The sequence below is a fragment of the Bactrocera neohumeralis genome, chromosome 3, assembly GCF_024586455.1.
Source record: "Bactrocera neohumeralis isolate Rockhampton chromosome 3, APGP_CSIRO_Bneo_wtdbg2-racon-allhic-juicebox.fasta_v2, whole genome shotgun sequence".
Classification (NCBI taxonomy): Eukaryota; Metazoa; Arthropoda; class Insecta; order Diptera; family Tephritidae; genus Bactrocera; species Bactrocera neohumeralis.
This window is the reverse complement of record NC_065920.1, coordinates 14,029,777-14,047,149: the sequence shown is the minus strand read 5'-3', so window position 1 is coordinate 14,047,149 and position 17,373 is coordinate 14,029,777.

Below are 17,373 nucleotides of genomic sequence, written 5' to 3'. Positions count from 1 at the left end.
GTAGGTCGTTTGGTAGAGTAGCTGTCTGACGATGAACCCTTGAGGACTGGCTCCAGTAGCTCATTTTAAAACCAAGGGAACCAAAATCGCTTCACTCTATTGCCTACCCTCTGAACCACTCCAGATGAAGTTTATCAGTACAAAAGATTTTATCAGCCTCCGCAGTCATCAAGAATCCCTCGACCGATAATTGAGATACCTTTCCTATACAAAGCTTTGTATTCACATTAAAGAGGTTTTTAGTATCTATAATCATCTTTTATTTCCCAATAGCTTCTACAATAGTCATTATATGACTTCATAGTCTGCAGGAATGTCTGCCAATTATTCAGTGATCCGATAGCAATTCTATTAAAGTTCTTATACCTTTTCATTTACTCCACCGAGCTTCATCTACTCATATTTACAAGTATAAAATGGTTGTCACTTAAATATCTAAAAGAAGACAAAGGCATATAAATTCACTATTTTCCGCAGTCTACGAGTAATTGTGGAACAATGCCAGCCAGTTCTGACTAATTCATCTGCCAGGGTATAAATATGTTCCAGAATCCATCGCAGATTTATGGTAAAATAGAATGTTAAATCCAATAAGAGATCAAGGCATTATTTCACTTACTTTTACGAAACCCTAAGAGACTTTAGTGATTTCAAAGACGCTTGGCTATCTCTATAGTGGAGAATAGTATATGTACTAACTAATATTAAAAAAGGAAAGATTTGATTGATTGTTTGAATTAAATAGACTCGGAAACTACTTGACAGATTTGAGAAAATCTTTCATTGTTGGAATGCTACACTCTCTTCGATGAATATGTCCTATATTAAATTTTCAAAACTATTCATGATGGTATCCTTACTAAAAAGCCAATAACGTAACCCAAGGTGTACAAAAAAATTATCTAAAAAATTTCTTACATCGCGTGCGCTGTCAAAACTATTCATAATGGAACAAAATAATGTACTACAATTTTGTAGAACATATAATTATCTACAAAGAATGTCAGAACAGTATATAGTATGTCTATCTATTATAGTTGCGTCACAATAAGTGTTCTTTTATGAAAAAAATAGTTATTACAATACCGTCGCTCCCTGTAAAGTATATTTATTGCTACCTTGGTACTAATCCTTATCAAATTTAATTACTTCATATTCAAGACAGATTCAATACCTTTATACAACTTTTTAAATTATTCGATTCGAACATTCCATTGTAAGTATGAGAAAACAAGTAAGGAAGGGCTAAGTTCAGGTGTCACCGAACATTTTATACTCTCGCATGATAAAGTGATAATCGAGATTTCATTATCCGTCCTTTACATATTTTTCAAATACCGTATTTTTGTAAAGTTTTATTCCGCTATCATCATTGATTCCTAATGTATATATTATACAGAGAAGGCATCAGATGGAATTCAAAATAGCGTTATATTGGAAGAAGGCGTGGTTGTTCACCGATTTCACCCATATTTCGTACATGTCATCAGGGTGTTAAGAAAATATTACATCCGAATTTGATTGAAATCGGTTGAGTAGTTCCTGAGATATGGTTTTTGGTATATAAGTGGGCGAGGCCATGCCCATTTTCAATTTTTAAAAAAAGCCTAGGTGCAGCTTCCTTCTGCAATTTCTTCCGTAAAATTTAGTGTTTCTGACGTTTTTTGTTAGTCCGTTAACGCACTTTTAGTAATTTGCAACATAACCTTTGAATGGGAGGTGGGCGTGGTTATTATCCGATTTCTTCCATTTTTGAACTGTATATGGAAATGCCTGAAGTAAACGACTCCATAGAGTTTGGTTGACATAGCTATAGTAGTTTCCGAGATATGTACAGAAAACTTAGTAGGGGGCGGGGCCACGCCCACTTTTCCAAAAAATTACGTCCAAATATGCCCCTCTCTAATGCGATCCTTTGTGCCAAATTTCACTTTAATATCTTTATTTATGGCTTAGTTATGACACTTTATAGGTTTTCGGTTTTCGCCATTTTGTGGGCGTGGCAGTGGGCCGATTTTGCCCATCTTCGAACTTAACCTTCTTATAGAGCCAAGTTTCATCATGATATTTCAATTTTTACTCAAGTTACAGCTTGCACGGACGGACAGACAGACAGACAGACATCCGGATTTCAACTCTACTCGTTACCCTGATCACTTTGGTATGTATAACCCTATATCTGACTCTTTTAGTTTTAGGACTTACAAACAACCGTTATGTGAACAAAACTATAATACTCTCCTTAGCAACTTTGTTGCGAGAGTATAAAAATCGTGTGGTGAGCATCGACCCTCTCGGCTAGGCTGCGACAAAATGTGCTATTTAGGCGTCATTGGGCTACTTGAGGGGAGTCGATGTCATGAAATAAAGTCAGGATCACTCGCCCAGTTGGCTCCCTACGAAGCGGTTGTGTGCGAAATTGAATATAAATAACATTAAAAATTCGATGTTCACATCTCATCGTCTACCATATATGAGGACCTCTTCCTTCAAGTGGGATGGCAAATAGAGTGATATTCTGGTAAATACTTGTATATAAATTCAAACGTATGCATATATATCGGGTGATTTTTTAAGAGCTTCATAACTTTTTAAAAAACGCATAAAATTTGCAAAATCTCATCGGTTCTTTATTTGAAACGTTAGATTGGTTCATGACATTTACTTTTTGAAGATAATTTCATTTAAATGTTGACCGCGGCTGCGTCTTAGGTGGTCCATTCGGAAAGTCCAATCAAGAAATTTTCAGTGAATGGGCCCTAGAAAAGTTGGCAGAAAATCCGCTTTTTTATCGACAAATTTTGTTCAGCGATGAGGCTCATTTCTGGTTGAATGGCTACGTAAATAAGCAAAATTGCCGCATTTGGGGTGAAGAGCAACCAGAAGCCGTTCAAGAACTGCCCATGCATCCCGAAAAATGCACTGTTTGGTGTGGTTTGTACGCTGGTGGAATCATTGGACCGTATTTTTTCAAAGATGCTGTTGGACGCAACGTTACGGTGAATGGCGATCGCTATCGTTCGATGCTAACAAACTTTTTGTTGCCAAAAATGGAAGAACTGAACTTGGTTGACATGTGGTTTCAACAAGATGGCGCTACATGCCACACAGCTCGCGATTCTATGGCCATTTTGAGAGAAAACTTCGGAGAACAATTCATCTCAAGAAATGGACCCGTAAGTTGGCCACCAAGATCATGCGGTTTAACGCCTTTAGACTATTTTTTGTGGGGCTACGTCAAGTCTAAAGTCTACAGAAATAAGCCAGCAACTATTCCAGCTTTGGAAGACAACATTTCCGAAGAAATTCGGGCTATTCCGGCCGAAATGCTCGAAAAAGTTGCCCAAAATTGGACTTTCCGAATGGACCACCTAAGACGCAAAATGAAATTAAATGAAATTATCTTCAAAAAGTAAATGTCATGAACCAATCTAACGTTTCAAATAAAGAACCGATGAGATTTTGCAAATTTTATGCGTTTTTTTTTAAAAAAAGTTATCAAGCTCTTAAAAAATCACCCGATAAAATATCTATGTAGCATAGTATTGTATACAGATCGTAAATTAGGGTTGCTGACATCAATGTTGGCGTTGTCAGTTGTTGGGAAACTTTATTTTTTATCTTTTCCGTAAATATTTGCGTCAAAGCACAAACACCTCAGTCAAGCAAAGCGACAACAACAACTACATAGTTGGTAGCGATAGTGTTACAGATGACAAAATAACGCGGGATGATAAAGTACATATGTTTTTATATATTTGTGTGCAACTGCTACTAGAGTATTTGAAACATCTCAGGAACCCTAATCTACTAACTAAATGCAATTTGTTGAAAGCAAATATTATAAATATTTTGTATTTAAACTTACACATCCCTTACGTCGGAAGCACTACGGCTATTTATAGCCATGTTGTGATAAATACGAATATGGTTGCAATTTAGAGAATAACCGAGTCTACAAGTTTCTTTGCAAAATATTTGTTTCCATAAATTTGCTGAAAGAAAAAATTTTAAATAAATTACTATGTAAAAAAAAATTTTGTTTCTTCATTAAATTTGTATATAACGCTAGTAAATGCAGATAACGGTATTAGAAGTTTCGCTACAGAGTACATACTGTGTCTTATCAACGAGAAATCTGTCTACCAGCTTTCAGATAAAACCATCACCAGCAGCAGATAAGCATAAAGCATTGTTTACAGAAGATTCTGAATAAACTATAAAGCTACATGTGTCATTAGTTCGCAGAGAGTAATATAACATTGCATGAGATATCATGCAAGTGTGGCGCTAAGAAAAGTTAAAGTTCAACAATTTTCGTAATTTTGTTAAACCTGGTGATCTGCATGAACTTTGATTAGAAATAAAGTAAAGTAAAATACAAAATATTGATAAAGGTTTGAAGAATCAACCCTTCTGGTTTTCAACGAGGCAATACTTTTTTCGATTCCCCAATCGATGACGATGGAGCAAACGTTCCATTGCCCGACCAAGAAGAAGTTCGAAAAGCAATTACCCGTCTGAAAAGCAGCAAAGTGGCGGGGGCTGATAGATTGGCTGCCGAGCTATTTAAATGCGGCGACGAAGAGCACCTCTTCGTTGATTTCAAAGCTGCTTTTAAGAGCACGAAAAGAAGCTGCCTTTATGCTGTGTAAACTGACGTTGAACAATACCAAAAGCTTCGTCAGGATCGGGAAGGACCTCTCCGAGCCGTTCGATACCAAACGAGGTTTCAGACAAGGCGACTCCATATCTTGCGACTTCTTCAATCTACGGCTGGAGAAAATAACGACGAGGGCAAGTCGAAATATTTCCTGTCATCAAACAAGCAGTCGTCGCACTCGTGACTAGGCTCCCATGTCACTGTTGAGAGTCATAACTTCGAAGTCGTACATAATTTCGTCTAACTTGTAACCAGTATTAACACCAACAAGAACTTCAGCCTCGAAATCTAAAGCAGAATAACTCTCGCCAACAGATACTACTTCGGACTGAGTAGGCAATTGAACAAAGCCCAAATTCTACAAGTCTATCATCTTCCCCGTCCTGCTAAATTGTGCAGAGGCATGGACGATGACAACATCTGACGAGTTGGCATTATGACTTTCGAGATAAAGGTTCTGTGGAAGATTTTTGATCATTTTAGTATTAACAATGACATTGACATAGTTCAGCGAATTGAGAGACATCGGCACCGCTGCCTGGGTTATGAAATCAGAATGGATGAAAACACTCCGGCTCTGAGAGTGTTCGACGCAATATTCGCCGAGGGAAGCAGAGGAAAACCTCCACTTTGTTGGAAAGACCAGCAGGAGACAGACTTGGCTACACTTGGAATCTGTAATTGGCGTTAAACAGTGAAACGGAAGAACGACTAACACGCTGTTGTAAACTCGGCTATAACCGCGTAGGCGGTGTTTAAGCGAATAAAGAAGAAAAATACTTTTTTCGGAGTTGGCCATTTTGACAGCCGTTACTTAATTTCTACTCAGATGTGGATGTACCCAACCTCTTTATGGAAGCGCGCGATTTGGATTTCTTGCAAGAATTGAAGCCGAGCAACTCCGATGGATGGGTCCAAACGAGATGGCCACCGATCCCGATTTTCAGAAGAAAAATTTATAAAGCATTTTTGCTTGAGTGGATACATTAATAAACAAAATTTTAGCATTTGGAGTAATGGGCAGAGGAAATCATTAGTCCATATTCCTAAAAAAAATTAAAGCCGGTCATATTGTTACAGTCAATTGGGCTATAGAGCAATGACTAATAACATTTTAGTACCTTAATAGATGATGTTGACGCCTTTTAGTTCCAACAAATGTCATAAAGGAAACTTTTGGTAAGAGCATTATCACACGTTGTGGGCCTATAGCTTGGCCTCCAGAACCGCGCGATTTAACATTTTTTATCGAGTTATGTGTATCTACTGATAATCCCGAGACGATTGGCGCCTTGAACAGAAAATTCGGCGCGTTATGTCCCAAATAGTGAAAAAAGTGGACGAAAATTGAGAAATCACTTTTTCAATATAATTGCAAAATTTTAACTTTATAATAAATCAAATCTTTACAATAAAGCAAAACATTAAACCATATGAGTTATATAATTGTTATTTTATTTGCCATTCATAAAAAGAAAACAGTTGAGCCTTGTTTTGCCGCCACAAATGAAAAGCCGTTGTGTAATATTTTGAAAAAACAGTAAATCTATCTTAGCAAAGATTACAACCCTATTTTAAATGCCTCAGTTAATACTTCCGAAGCGACATCTGCTGGTATGCGTGCGCCACCTGCCGGCAAAAAATTATCAGAAACTCCTCTGTTAAGCCGAAATCCTCTAGTCGTGTTTCCCAAATACCGCATTCTTTCATTTTCCTTTCCACTTTCGTGTTCCTCTTTGTGCATATCTTGACATTTTTGTATCTGTCAAGTTTCTGACATTCGTACGTTAGCTCGTTCGTTCGCAGTCGTCAGTTCAGTTCGTTGTGAAAAAGGGTTTGTGGAAGTGAAATGTGAATTTACGCAGCGTTTAAACAATATAAATTGTGCAAAATAAAGTATGTCTAATTTCCGTGCTATATAAGCTCACACGCTGTGCTAAAGCTATGCTTGCAATTTGTGTATAAAAGCGAAAATTAAAGGCTCAGCTGCGTTTGGCTAGCCGAAGTATATTTCTTTGTGTCTGTTTGTGTGCGTGTGTGCGCGCACATAGCCGCTGCTGCAGCGGCGCTGTGTTAACGCGCTCTTCGTATATTTCTGGCGTTATTTTGTTGTTGTTGTTATTACATACTACGTTCTTTATGCGCTACTACTTTATCTTCCGTTTGTGTGTTCCCTATTCGTTGGTTCTCCGTTCGTCCGCAGCCGCGGTGACTACAGCGACAACGATTGCTCTCATCGTTTTGATTACGCAGCGCTGCTACAAATGTCAAATTTTTTGCCGTGTGTCATTCCACACTACGTCGTCGATTCTATTGGCAAAAATGAAATTTTCGCGAAAAGTTTCACTAAATTGCACTCGAAAATAATAGTGTAGAAAGGTGTTAATAGCTGAAAAGTGTTAACGGTTGCATTAATTAACAACTCGCAGTGTTTTTTATGTGTATGTCGTGTTTGCAAATAAGTAAAATGTTTAGTAAATTAATGCAACAAATCGATGTGATTGTGTGTAGTCGCCTGCTGACTTTGGTTATGAACCGAATGATCCGAGAATAGTTTGGTGCTGCGGCAACGCTGCCGTTTTTTGTTTCTGTTATTTGCTTATTTCACAGTTCAGTACTTGATATATTAAAAGAAAAAAATGTGAAAAATTAAGAAATAAGCAAAATTTTCACAAAAACTAAATTCTTGCCTAACGCATGGTGCACATATTGCGAAAATCGTCAACACCCCATCGTGTTATGGTAAAATAAATCTTTGTGTGCTGTTTGTAATGCTTCTACCTAAGTTTCAGAAGATGGAATATTTTAAATTACACGCGGCTTGTGTTTCGAAAGATTATGTGAAATAAGTGTTTGCCAATAAGTATGTGAAACAGATAAATGTTTGCAAAATCCAGTTCAAAGCGTTGAAAAATGCAGAATTTGAGTTATTGGTTTTTAGCAATAGAGTATAAAGTGTAATAGAATGCAAATGATAGGTTAAAAGGAATATATTTTACATCATCTATTTGCAACTGCGTTAAGGTCAACACCGGAATTTCTACGTGACAAATACATACAAGAAGTTTCAATTATTTAATCTTGGGAAATATTCTTTAATATGGATATATTTATTTGTATTTACATAATACAAATATTCTATAATGATTTTAATACTGCAGCTGATCTTATTGTACAATCAGTGTCAATGTCGCTAGTACAGAAAAAATATAGTGTGTACAGCTAAATACTTAATGACATTTTATCGTTTGCCTTAGTGTTCCAATCGCATATGCCTGCAAGCCAATATGTCGGGTTTTCGCCCTCGAAAGATACAACGAAAATGTCGAAAAGAATTTTTGCATTCCAATCCATTCTGCTTTCCTCCAGTGGCTGGCTTTGTAATCGGTAAATAGTAGCGCCACAGCGCAGCAGCATTTTTCCGACATCTAAAGCAATGGCAACGAATTTTCTCTTCTTGTACTTTTATCACTCTTGCTCTTCGCACTTTCATTTCTGGTTTGTCTGCATTTGCTTCATTCGGCTGTTTCGTTGTGTCTTCGTGGTTGCGGTCGTGGTGGCTGTGCAGTTAAAATGTTGATTCACTTTTTCACTTTCCTTTTGCCTCTTTCATGGCTGACTACCAACCGCCTCCAGCCAGTCATCCTTACTGGTAGCGGCTATTTTCGTATGGAACTTGTACAACTTGTACTATCTCTCCTGTTGAAACATATAAATTTATCAACAATCTGATGTACAACTTATGCATTCGATGAACAATTTGTGCACCAAATTTCCATTCATGAGTTGTTTACTTAAATAAATGCCATTGTATCATAAAATTATATAATAGAAGGAATATTGTTCTTGATAAGTTATCATATGGTTTCTATTTTTGTTTATGAGATTTTTGACTTCCTCAAACTACCGTTCATATGGTTGAATTTATGTTTAATTCGAAATTTAAATTATATGATTCATTAATTTTATTGTCAGTCCGCTTGACTCATCTCTTATTTTGATCACTTCTGTTTTACAGTTTAGAGGTGTCAATCCGAGAACCACATTTTGCCCAAGCCTATTCTGTTTAAACCCGCGCAACAGCTGGAAATAACAATGGAAAATTATTTTTCATATGTATACATATAAACAATTGCACAACTTTATTTTGATTTCAAATAAATCTATTCTACCGATCGTATATCAGTTTCCGTTAGCTTCCATTTCCCCAACCTCAAACTGCGTATGTATGCATGTAGGTCTGAAAGAGTATATATTTACAATCGCCTACTTATATGCAAGCTTATAAACTTGAAGACACTTGCTTCAGAACAAAAGTTTACATTACAGTAACGAGAGAAAATATATACACAATTTTATAGCAAATCAAAATATTTTCGTTCGAAATTTATGTGCTATAAACGCACCAAATATGTGTTCAATTAGTTCGCATTAATTTCAGCGCAAAACCACACAAAAAATTTAAGAGAACTTTAAGCGAAACTTAAAAATATGTTTATAGCTAAATTAAACTGGCTATTATCAGAGGCAGAGGCATTTTAAACAGTATGAATAATTATGAAACTGTAATATGCAGTATATTCTGAGTAATTTGAACGTAATTTTTGGATTCACAATATACAAACCGTTCATATTATAAAGAACACTTTATCCTTTAAATGAAAATTGGCTTTAATATTATTTTTTTTATAAATTTCATTCATTGCAATCTGTAAGGGTTACATGTCTCGCGGCTTCAAAAAATTTATTTTTTTGTCTTATTTAATTCTAAAAAATCCCTAGAATATTGTCCTAAATTCTCAAGATTATCCGAGTGTTGGTTTTGGAGATACAGACTTGAAAAGTTGGGCGCTCCAGCGCGTTTTTCTCGAAAGTGTTTTCAAACTACAACTAAAAAAACGTCGAGAAATGTTTACCAAAATTTACATTTTAGTGTAAAACCCTTTGCCAAAAATACCAATTTTCATTTTTTTCTTTCGTTCAATACCTGGTTTATGGTCTTAATTAAAACACGTATTCACATTATCCTGTTTTTTCGAATTTTTTTTTTATACACTGCTAACTTCGTGAGCCTTTGTGTTGTTGTTATTTTTCGGGTCATTTTACTAGTATGTCTTTATTCAAATTTTTTGTATGCTTCATAGTAATAACTTCATCACATACATATACAAGTATGTACATACATATATGAATAGCCTTTCTCTTCACTTTCAGTCGCAAAAACAGTTCTGTGGAAAATGTGTAACCCACAGTATTTGCAGAGATCATGTTTTTAAGCTTTTTAAAAATTTAAGAATTAAATCACTCGAGTAAGTGTTCAAGCCACCTGATTAAACTGTAATAATAAAAAATAGAGATATCGCAATCTTTTTTAGAGCACTTGAAGTGTTGAGCCGAATCTTTGGTTAAAACATATGTACTTATGTATGAATGTCTCCAGAATTGCATACAAATATTTGGTATGTATAGTAATGTTCAAAGGTCACTTAGTAGAATACTGTCATAACATATAAATAAATTCCGAAAATAAACTTGACTAAGCAACTCAAGTGGGCATAACAGAACAAAATATCTTTGAAAGGATTACGAAAGAACATTTAGTCAGATGATTGTAAGAATGAAGACATTGGACATCTCGGGAAGACATTGGACCGTTCAACAACAACATTGGACGCTCTGTCAATGTGGATGGAATATTATTGGTGGAATTAACAAAATAATTTTAAACGTAGAAGACGTCGAAAGAATAGCTCAAGAAACAGCAGCCAATTTTTCTCATGCTGAGCTCAAGGAATTACATAGCTGGTCAACAAGAAAACAAAAATATTGACAGTAGTGAGAGGACAAAAAGATTTTTCGATGGCATTTGTAAAAAGTAGTTTTAGCACTATATCTGAAATTATGGATCAATTTATTGAAAGTTAACCAAATTTCGACAGTTCGAGTCGAGTTCAAAAGCAAGACCTGGTGTTACAGATGCTTTATTCACTTATCAACAACTTCTAACCTAATACAAAAGGAAAATAAAAACTACATATGATGTCTTCTGGACAGAGAGGCAGAAACAGAGCTCAGTACAGATGGAAATCAATTACCAACTCTGCAAGATATAGCCCAAGTATGTTAAGACTAGAACCAAAGGCTTATTACAGGAATTGTATTTTCAAACTTACAGTTACTAAAACGTGCCTTTTGTTGATTGGAGAACTAAAGTGCTAAATATGGGTCTCTCCTATAACAATATTTGCTGAAAGCTAGAAAGGAATATGGACTTATTTTTCCATTTTCTCTGTGAATGTCCAGCTCTAGCACAAACCCGACACAAAATACTTGAGACCCATCATGCACCGTGGGAATCCTCTTCACATAGGTAATCCCTGTAATAGAAAAATCACATAAGTATGTATTTCAATTTGAAAGAACGCAATAATGCCACTATTTCTGCACATGTATGCGGGGAAGTTTTCTAAAATAAAGCTGCAAATCAGATTATGGCTACTGCACATATTTTGCGCAACACTGCGTCATATATTTATATCAATTGACTACAAGTCAGCATTAATACTGTGGCCTTAACCCGTTTGATGCTCTGACTGAAAATTAGTTTAAGGCATTCTGTAATAATAATAACTGCACTCGCTTTTAAGGACTTGCTTTGCAGTGTTTCCAACCATTTCTATATATATGTATGTGCATACATGTACATACATACATACATACATATATGTATATAGCAGAAATAAGCACATAATTTATATTTGTTTAGAAATTTGATGCGTTTAGAAATATTTACAAGTTTAATTTATGTTGGCATTAATGATGTATGTATGTCTGTATGTCATTTACTACATTGACGTTTTCGCATTTATTTATTTATTTTTGTTGCCATTCTCGTATTAGTTTGCCACACAAAAAAAATATAAATGAATAAATAAGGAAGAACTACTACCACTGAATATCGAATGTATTGAAAAAAGAAAAATGCGAGAGCAAAAACATCAACAACGTACTTGTAGTGCAAACTATACAACTTCACGTACACTATGAATTTATTATTTTTGCAATGTTTATGTCTGCACATTCGCTAGAAACGTGTGACAGCTAAAAATGTTTGCAAGCGAAACATACATATGTACAATACATACATACATACATACATATCTAAAAATCAAGTGTGGGAGCTGCGGTGGGGCAGCATGCATTCAGTTTTTGAAATAAATATGTTTTTGACGGCAAGGTGGTGGCTGTCGGCGTTCATAGCGTCAACTACACACGGCACTGGCTGCGCTGCCGCCGCGCAGCATAAATGTTAAATGGCACATAGTGCAAAATAATATTCATACATATATACATACATACATATGTATGAAGTATATAAAATTTGAAAATTATTTTGATCGTATTCCCTCGCTACCAGCCGCACACCATCGCTTGACAACAGCAAGCGCTTGTTCACGACGCATACGATTGCGAGAGCTACGCGACGCGTGAGAACTGTTTGCTGTATTTGTCCGAGTATATCAGCTGGAAAGAAAGCGTTTGCCAAACATCAGTTTCCGACAAACGCCGACGTTATGCGGTACGCTCCAAACGTCACGTCGGCATGAAGGAGCCAGCTGGAAGGCCTGCCTTACGCTCAAACATTTTCGACAATTTTTTTTTTGTGCCCGCTGCGTTGATATACTATGTACATATAGCACTCAAAGAATTTCTTTTATTTGTATTTATGTACATATGTAGATGTGTACGCATAGCATTATCATTCCTCTATTCTACTTTCTTCTCTTATATCGGTTTCCACTCTCTTTATTATATGGTTTTTGCTTACTAAGTTTTCTTTTTCAAACATTTACTCTATTATTATTTACCATTCTGTTTAGCACCGCTTATTCATCGTCGCACTATGCCGCTTTCATGTTGCTTTAGTTATTTGGTTACATACCTGTGTATATTTCGTATACCGATTTTTTTTAATTAATAGCCTCCCAGTAGCTAAAAACATGCAAAATACTACGCTTAGTTCCCGTTTAGATATGTATGTATGTATGTACATACATATATATTTTTATTCGCAAGCAGCTGCGTACTGATATCATTTCGTTTTGCTTTCTATCGCTTTCATTAATCTAATTTTCTTTATTTACACACACGCTTCTAATACAACCAAAAAAAAGTTGATTGGCTACCTTTCTTAATTTTCGTAAAACATTTGTTATTCTACATCTCCCCTGTTGACTTCTTTATTTCTCTTAATTTTTTCATGGCCATTGCACTCAATAACATTTGTGACAAAATACAGACATAATCACAATTGATTTTATATTTGTCAGAAAGTGCATAATCAACGCAAACACAACATAAAAAAAAACTAAAAAAAAAAAAAACAAAAGCAAAACAGACAATTGTTTTCAAGTGACTCATTTCCGAAGTTGCAGTTACCACATACGTACTAATATTAACACATTACGGTGGCACATTATTTCATGGAATTAAGTTAGGAGAAAGGCATGTACATAGGTCATTTTTATGTTCGAAAAGGCCTTTTAATTAATAAATAAAAAATAATAATTTAGTTTTCCATAATTTAAAGTACTTTAATAATCGGTGATTCGTTTGAAAAATTTGCATTCCCTTGATTTCGTAGGCTCTCTCAAAAAAAGGCGTCTGACGTTGAGAAAGATATTTCTGCTTAAAATTATCTCAATTCCAAAAACTAAAAAAATATATTACCAAAGTTGTTGAATACAGATAATGATCGAAGGACTATTAAAACTTTTGATTTTTGACAAAATGGTGGCTTTCCAAAAAATTCGTTATTTCCTACAAAACCTGCAGTTCACATGGACTTAAGTGGTTATATGGGTTTCATCGAACAAAATAGGGCTTATTTCCAATATTTTGAACTAAGTGATACTTTTGAGTTTTGACAAAAAGCTGGCTTTGCAAAAAATTCGTTATCTCTTAAAAACAAAATTACACTTCAGAGGATCTTAAGGGGTTGTATGGGTTTCCTCGAACGAAAAAAGGGCTTACTTTCAATATTTATTCTTTCATATAAGAAATTAAATATTTTATTCGATGTTTTATTATTCCAAAGATACATATTTTACATAGATATTGTAAAATTTTCAAAGCAAAATATTCAAAATTCGGCCATTGCATTGACATTTCCGGCAGGCCGTTGTCAAAAAGATACCTGCGTTCTGACAAACTTCTTACAGTATCATCTGAAGTAAAAAGAAAGAAATACATGCTTTAATTAAGACCACAAAATAGGTGTTGAACGAAGGAAAAAAAAGTGAAAATTGTATTTTGTTAAAAAATGTAATTTTAGTGAAAATTTCTCGACGATTGTTTTTAAGTAGTTGTAATTGAAGTAAAAATCTTTCCTTCAAGAACTTGTAAATAATATCTGGAATACCCATAAAATTGCTTTACCCTCGGTTGAGTAGTTCGCAAGAAATCTTGGCAACCTGCTTTGAAAACACAGTTTCGAGAAAAATGCTTTTAAATTTTTAAGTGAAGAGATAATATTTGATTGAAAAAGATAAAAAATATATGTAGATTTTTTGAAGCAGCTTCCGCGGTCATGGCCGAGTTTATAACGGCAGGCTGTTTTCTTGGCTGGCCCAAACCCAGCCCACAGCCCTGAGGGGCCCCACTTTAGCTCGTCTTAAAACGGATGTTTTTTTTTGCCTACCCAGAGGATAATTGGTTTAAGACAGGAAGTCATGAGCTACTTGAGCCATATTTAAAAGAATCGTTTCTGGCCACTCCCAAGTATGTAAATGGCGCTCACTTGCGTGAACTTCTACACATGGCTCCATCCTCCAATTCTTTATACTATTGGGTATTATTAGTATATTAGACTGAAGCCAATTTTATAAGCGATAAAGAAATTCTGAGAATTTTAGCCACCCTACTAACAGGGTATACACATACTATAGTACATTAACGTATTCACTTTAACGTACATATGTATGCAATTCTAACCGTAGTTTGTTTGTCAGTCACTAAATGTTTCGCTATTTATTTGCTCGTGCGTTTTTATCACTGCGAAAGAATTGCATACATTTATGCGAGTATTTTTAACAACCCAACGCCTTCTCTGCTTCCACAGCTGTTTTTATCCGCCACTCTTATAATAGTGTTCGTCGATTTAGTAACCGTGAAGAATGCCAATTTGTACAGACAGCAATTATTGCTCATTGCCCATCACTTGCCAACACGACATTCATATATTGATGCACACACACACACACACTTACACTCGTGAATAAACAACTGCAGCTGTAAAGCCACACCACAGCTAACAACAACAACTCTTAAACAACACCACCACCTTTATCTTACAGCTCGTTACTTGCCACCTAAGAATAGCTGTTCCACCGCGAATGGCAAACTCCATACAACATGTCGTTTATACCACCACACCCCACTTCGCTGTGCCCCCACATCCTCTGCATGAGTGTTGTTATTGTATGCATGTATATGCCGCAACAGCAACAGGAAACTGCAAACTTTTTCTTTTGCTTTCTATCGATTTTTTCGCTTTATCGGTTGTGAAAAGCAAACTGCTGCATTACTACTGTACGCCTCCCATTTCTTCAAGTCGTCGATTTTTTCTACTTCTTTCACACACTTTCCGTTCTTCCTTTCTTCGCTGGTATCTCTTTTTGGTCGCGTTAATGTAGCGCGCTGCTTGATTGCTCTTATTCTTTTACATTATTATTTCACTTGTAGTTTTGTATACAATGTACCCATATTTGTTCATATGATCCCTCGTCTACATTGGTTGCAATGTCAAAATGCATTTTTTTTTTTGAGAAACGAATATGAAAAAAAAAAAATCGACTGAACTCAAATAAAAAAATTCCCATAAAAAAACTTGGTTTTGATCCGACAGTTTGTATGACAGCTTTATTCTTTACTGGTCCAATTTCGGTGAGAGATGGTAAATGAGCAGCATCTAGGAGAGAAAAGACGTGTGCAAAATTTCAGATCCAAGGATCCAAGAGGGATTAGTTCGCCTATATGCAGTCAGAAAGACGTTCGGACAGTCTCGGATACCGGTCAGGGCATAGATATTCATCTTATCTAAAAATATGTGTACTACAGTACAAAGTTTAAACTTTCGCTTTGTAGATAGTGGAAGAAGCTTCATAATTTCCGCAAAGTTTGATAACTTATCATACCGAGATGGTCTCACATTATTTATTTTCAATTGGGTGTATGGAAATAACATACATATACATACATATGTATACTACCATGAGCAAAAAATAGGAAGGCTTTGTTCGGAATTTTAAAATTCTTAATTTATTCTTCATAATCTATGTTTTCCCTCTCAAAGTAATCCCTCTTGGTCTCAATACACTTGTGGGCACGTTTTCCCAATTCTCGAAAGAAACAGTTGTTAAAGCCAATTTCCAGAAAGGCCTTCAATGCGCGTAGCGATTCATGTTTAATGTCTTCAGTTGGCTCTGAACGTTTTCTCCGGAGCGTTCCTTTGAGTTTTCTGAATAGCCAACAGTCACACGGAGCTAAATCAGGCGATTACGGTGGTTGCGACACGATATTGCTTGAAAATGCAGATTGCGACGGTGCATTACCGTGGTGCAAAAACCAAGAGTTATCGGACCATAATTTCGGCCTCGTTTAACGAATAGCTTCGCGCAAACGACGCATAACACTCAAATAGTATTCCTTGTTGACAGTTTGTTCGGTCGGAAGGGATTCGGAGTGCACCACACCGCGATAATCTAAAAAACCTTGATTTCGAGGTGGTTTTTCGACTTCGGCTCACCTTTCCCACGATATACGGCCGATTGATCATCTCCTTCCGGGTGATAAGCATATATCCAAGAATCATCACTAGTAATGAAACGTTCCATGACATTCTGGTAGTCGGAAAGTATTGTTTCATAGACGTTAATGGGACGCTGTTTTTCGAAAAAGAGTGTTTTTGGCAACAATCGTGTTTTCGATTTTTCTTATTCACTGATTCTTCCGATATTCCAACGACACCAGTAAGACCTTTATGTTATTCACGCATTGATCAATCGACCCAAATTTAAATTAAAATATTTTTTAATCATATTAATGAGATCTTTGTGCCTTTTTTCGAGTAAGACTATAGCAGTAATCTGAATTTCCCTTGAATCTTACTTCGTTTCTCCATAATATCGAGTTTATACATAATAACCACATCATTATAAATATACATACGTGCTCACTCGAACTTTGTTTAAAGCGCATTCATCCTTTGTGAACGAGTTCCAGGAAAATCTTTGGGAAATCACAGACAAAACTTAATTTTAAATTGCATTCAACACAGAATGAGATAAGATGGACGGAAATATAAACGAAATGGTTTTTCTCTTAAAGCCAACATAAAATCCACTTGGTTGCTGTATGTAACACGATAATACTCATTCTGGTTGCCGATTAAACAGCGTTATTTTTAATTGGGTTCAAAATCTGTTAATAAATCGAAGAGTGAGGTTAGGTTGGATGGCTGATCACCCAAGCTGGCGGGGGATTACACTAAGAGTACTGTGTATAGTCAATTGTGAAGCCAGATAATAGCTCCTTCTGCTGGATATCAGATATTGACAAAGCGCCCTGAACCGATCACAAATCTGGTTAGATGTTGTTTTTCTATTTCCGCTATATCACTAGATATCTAAAAATAGGAGATTCAAGGGTTT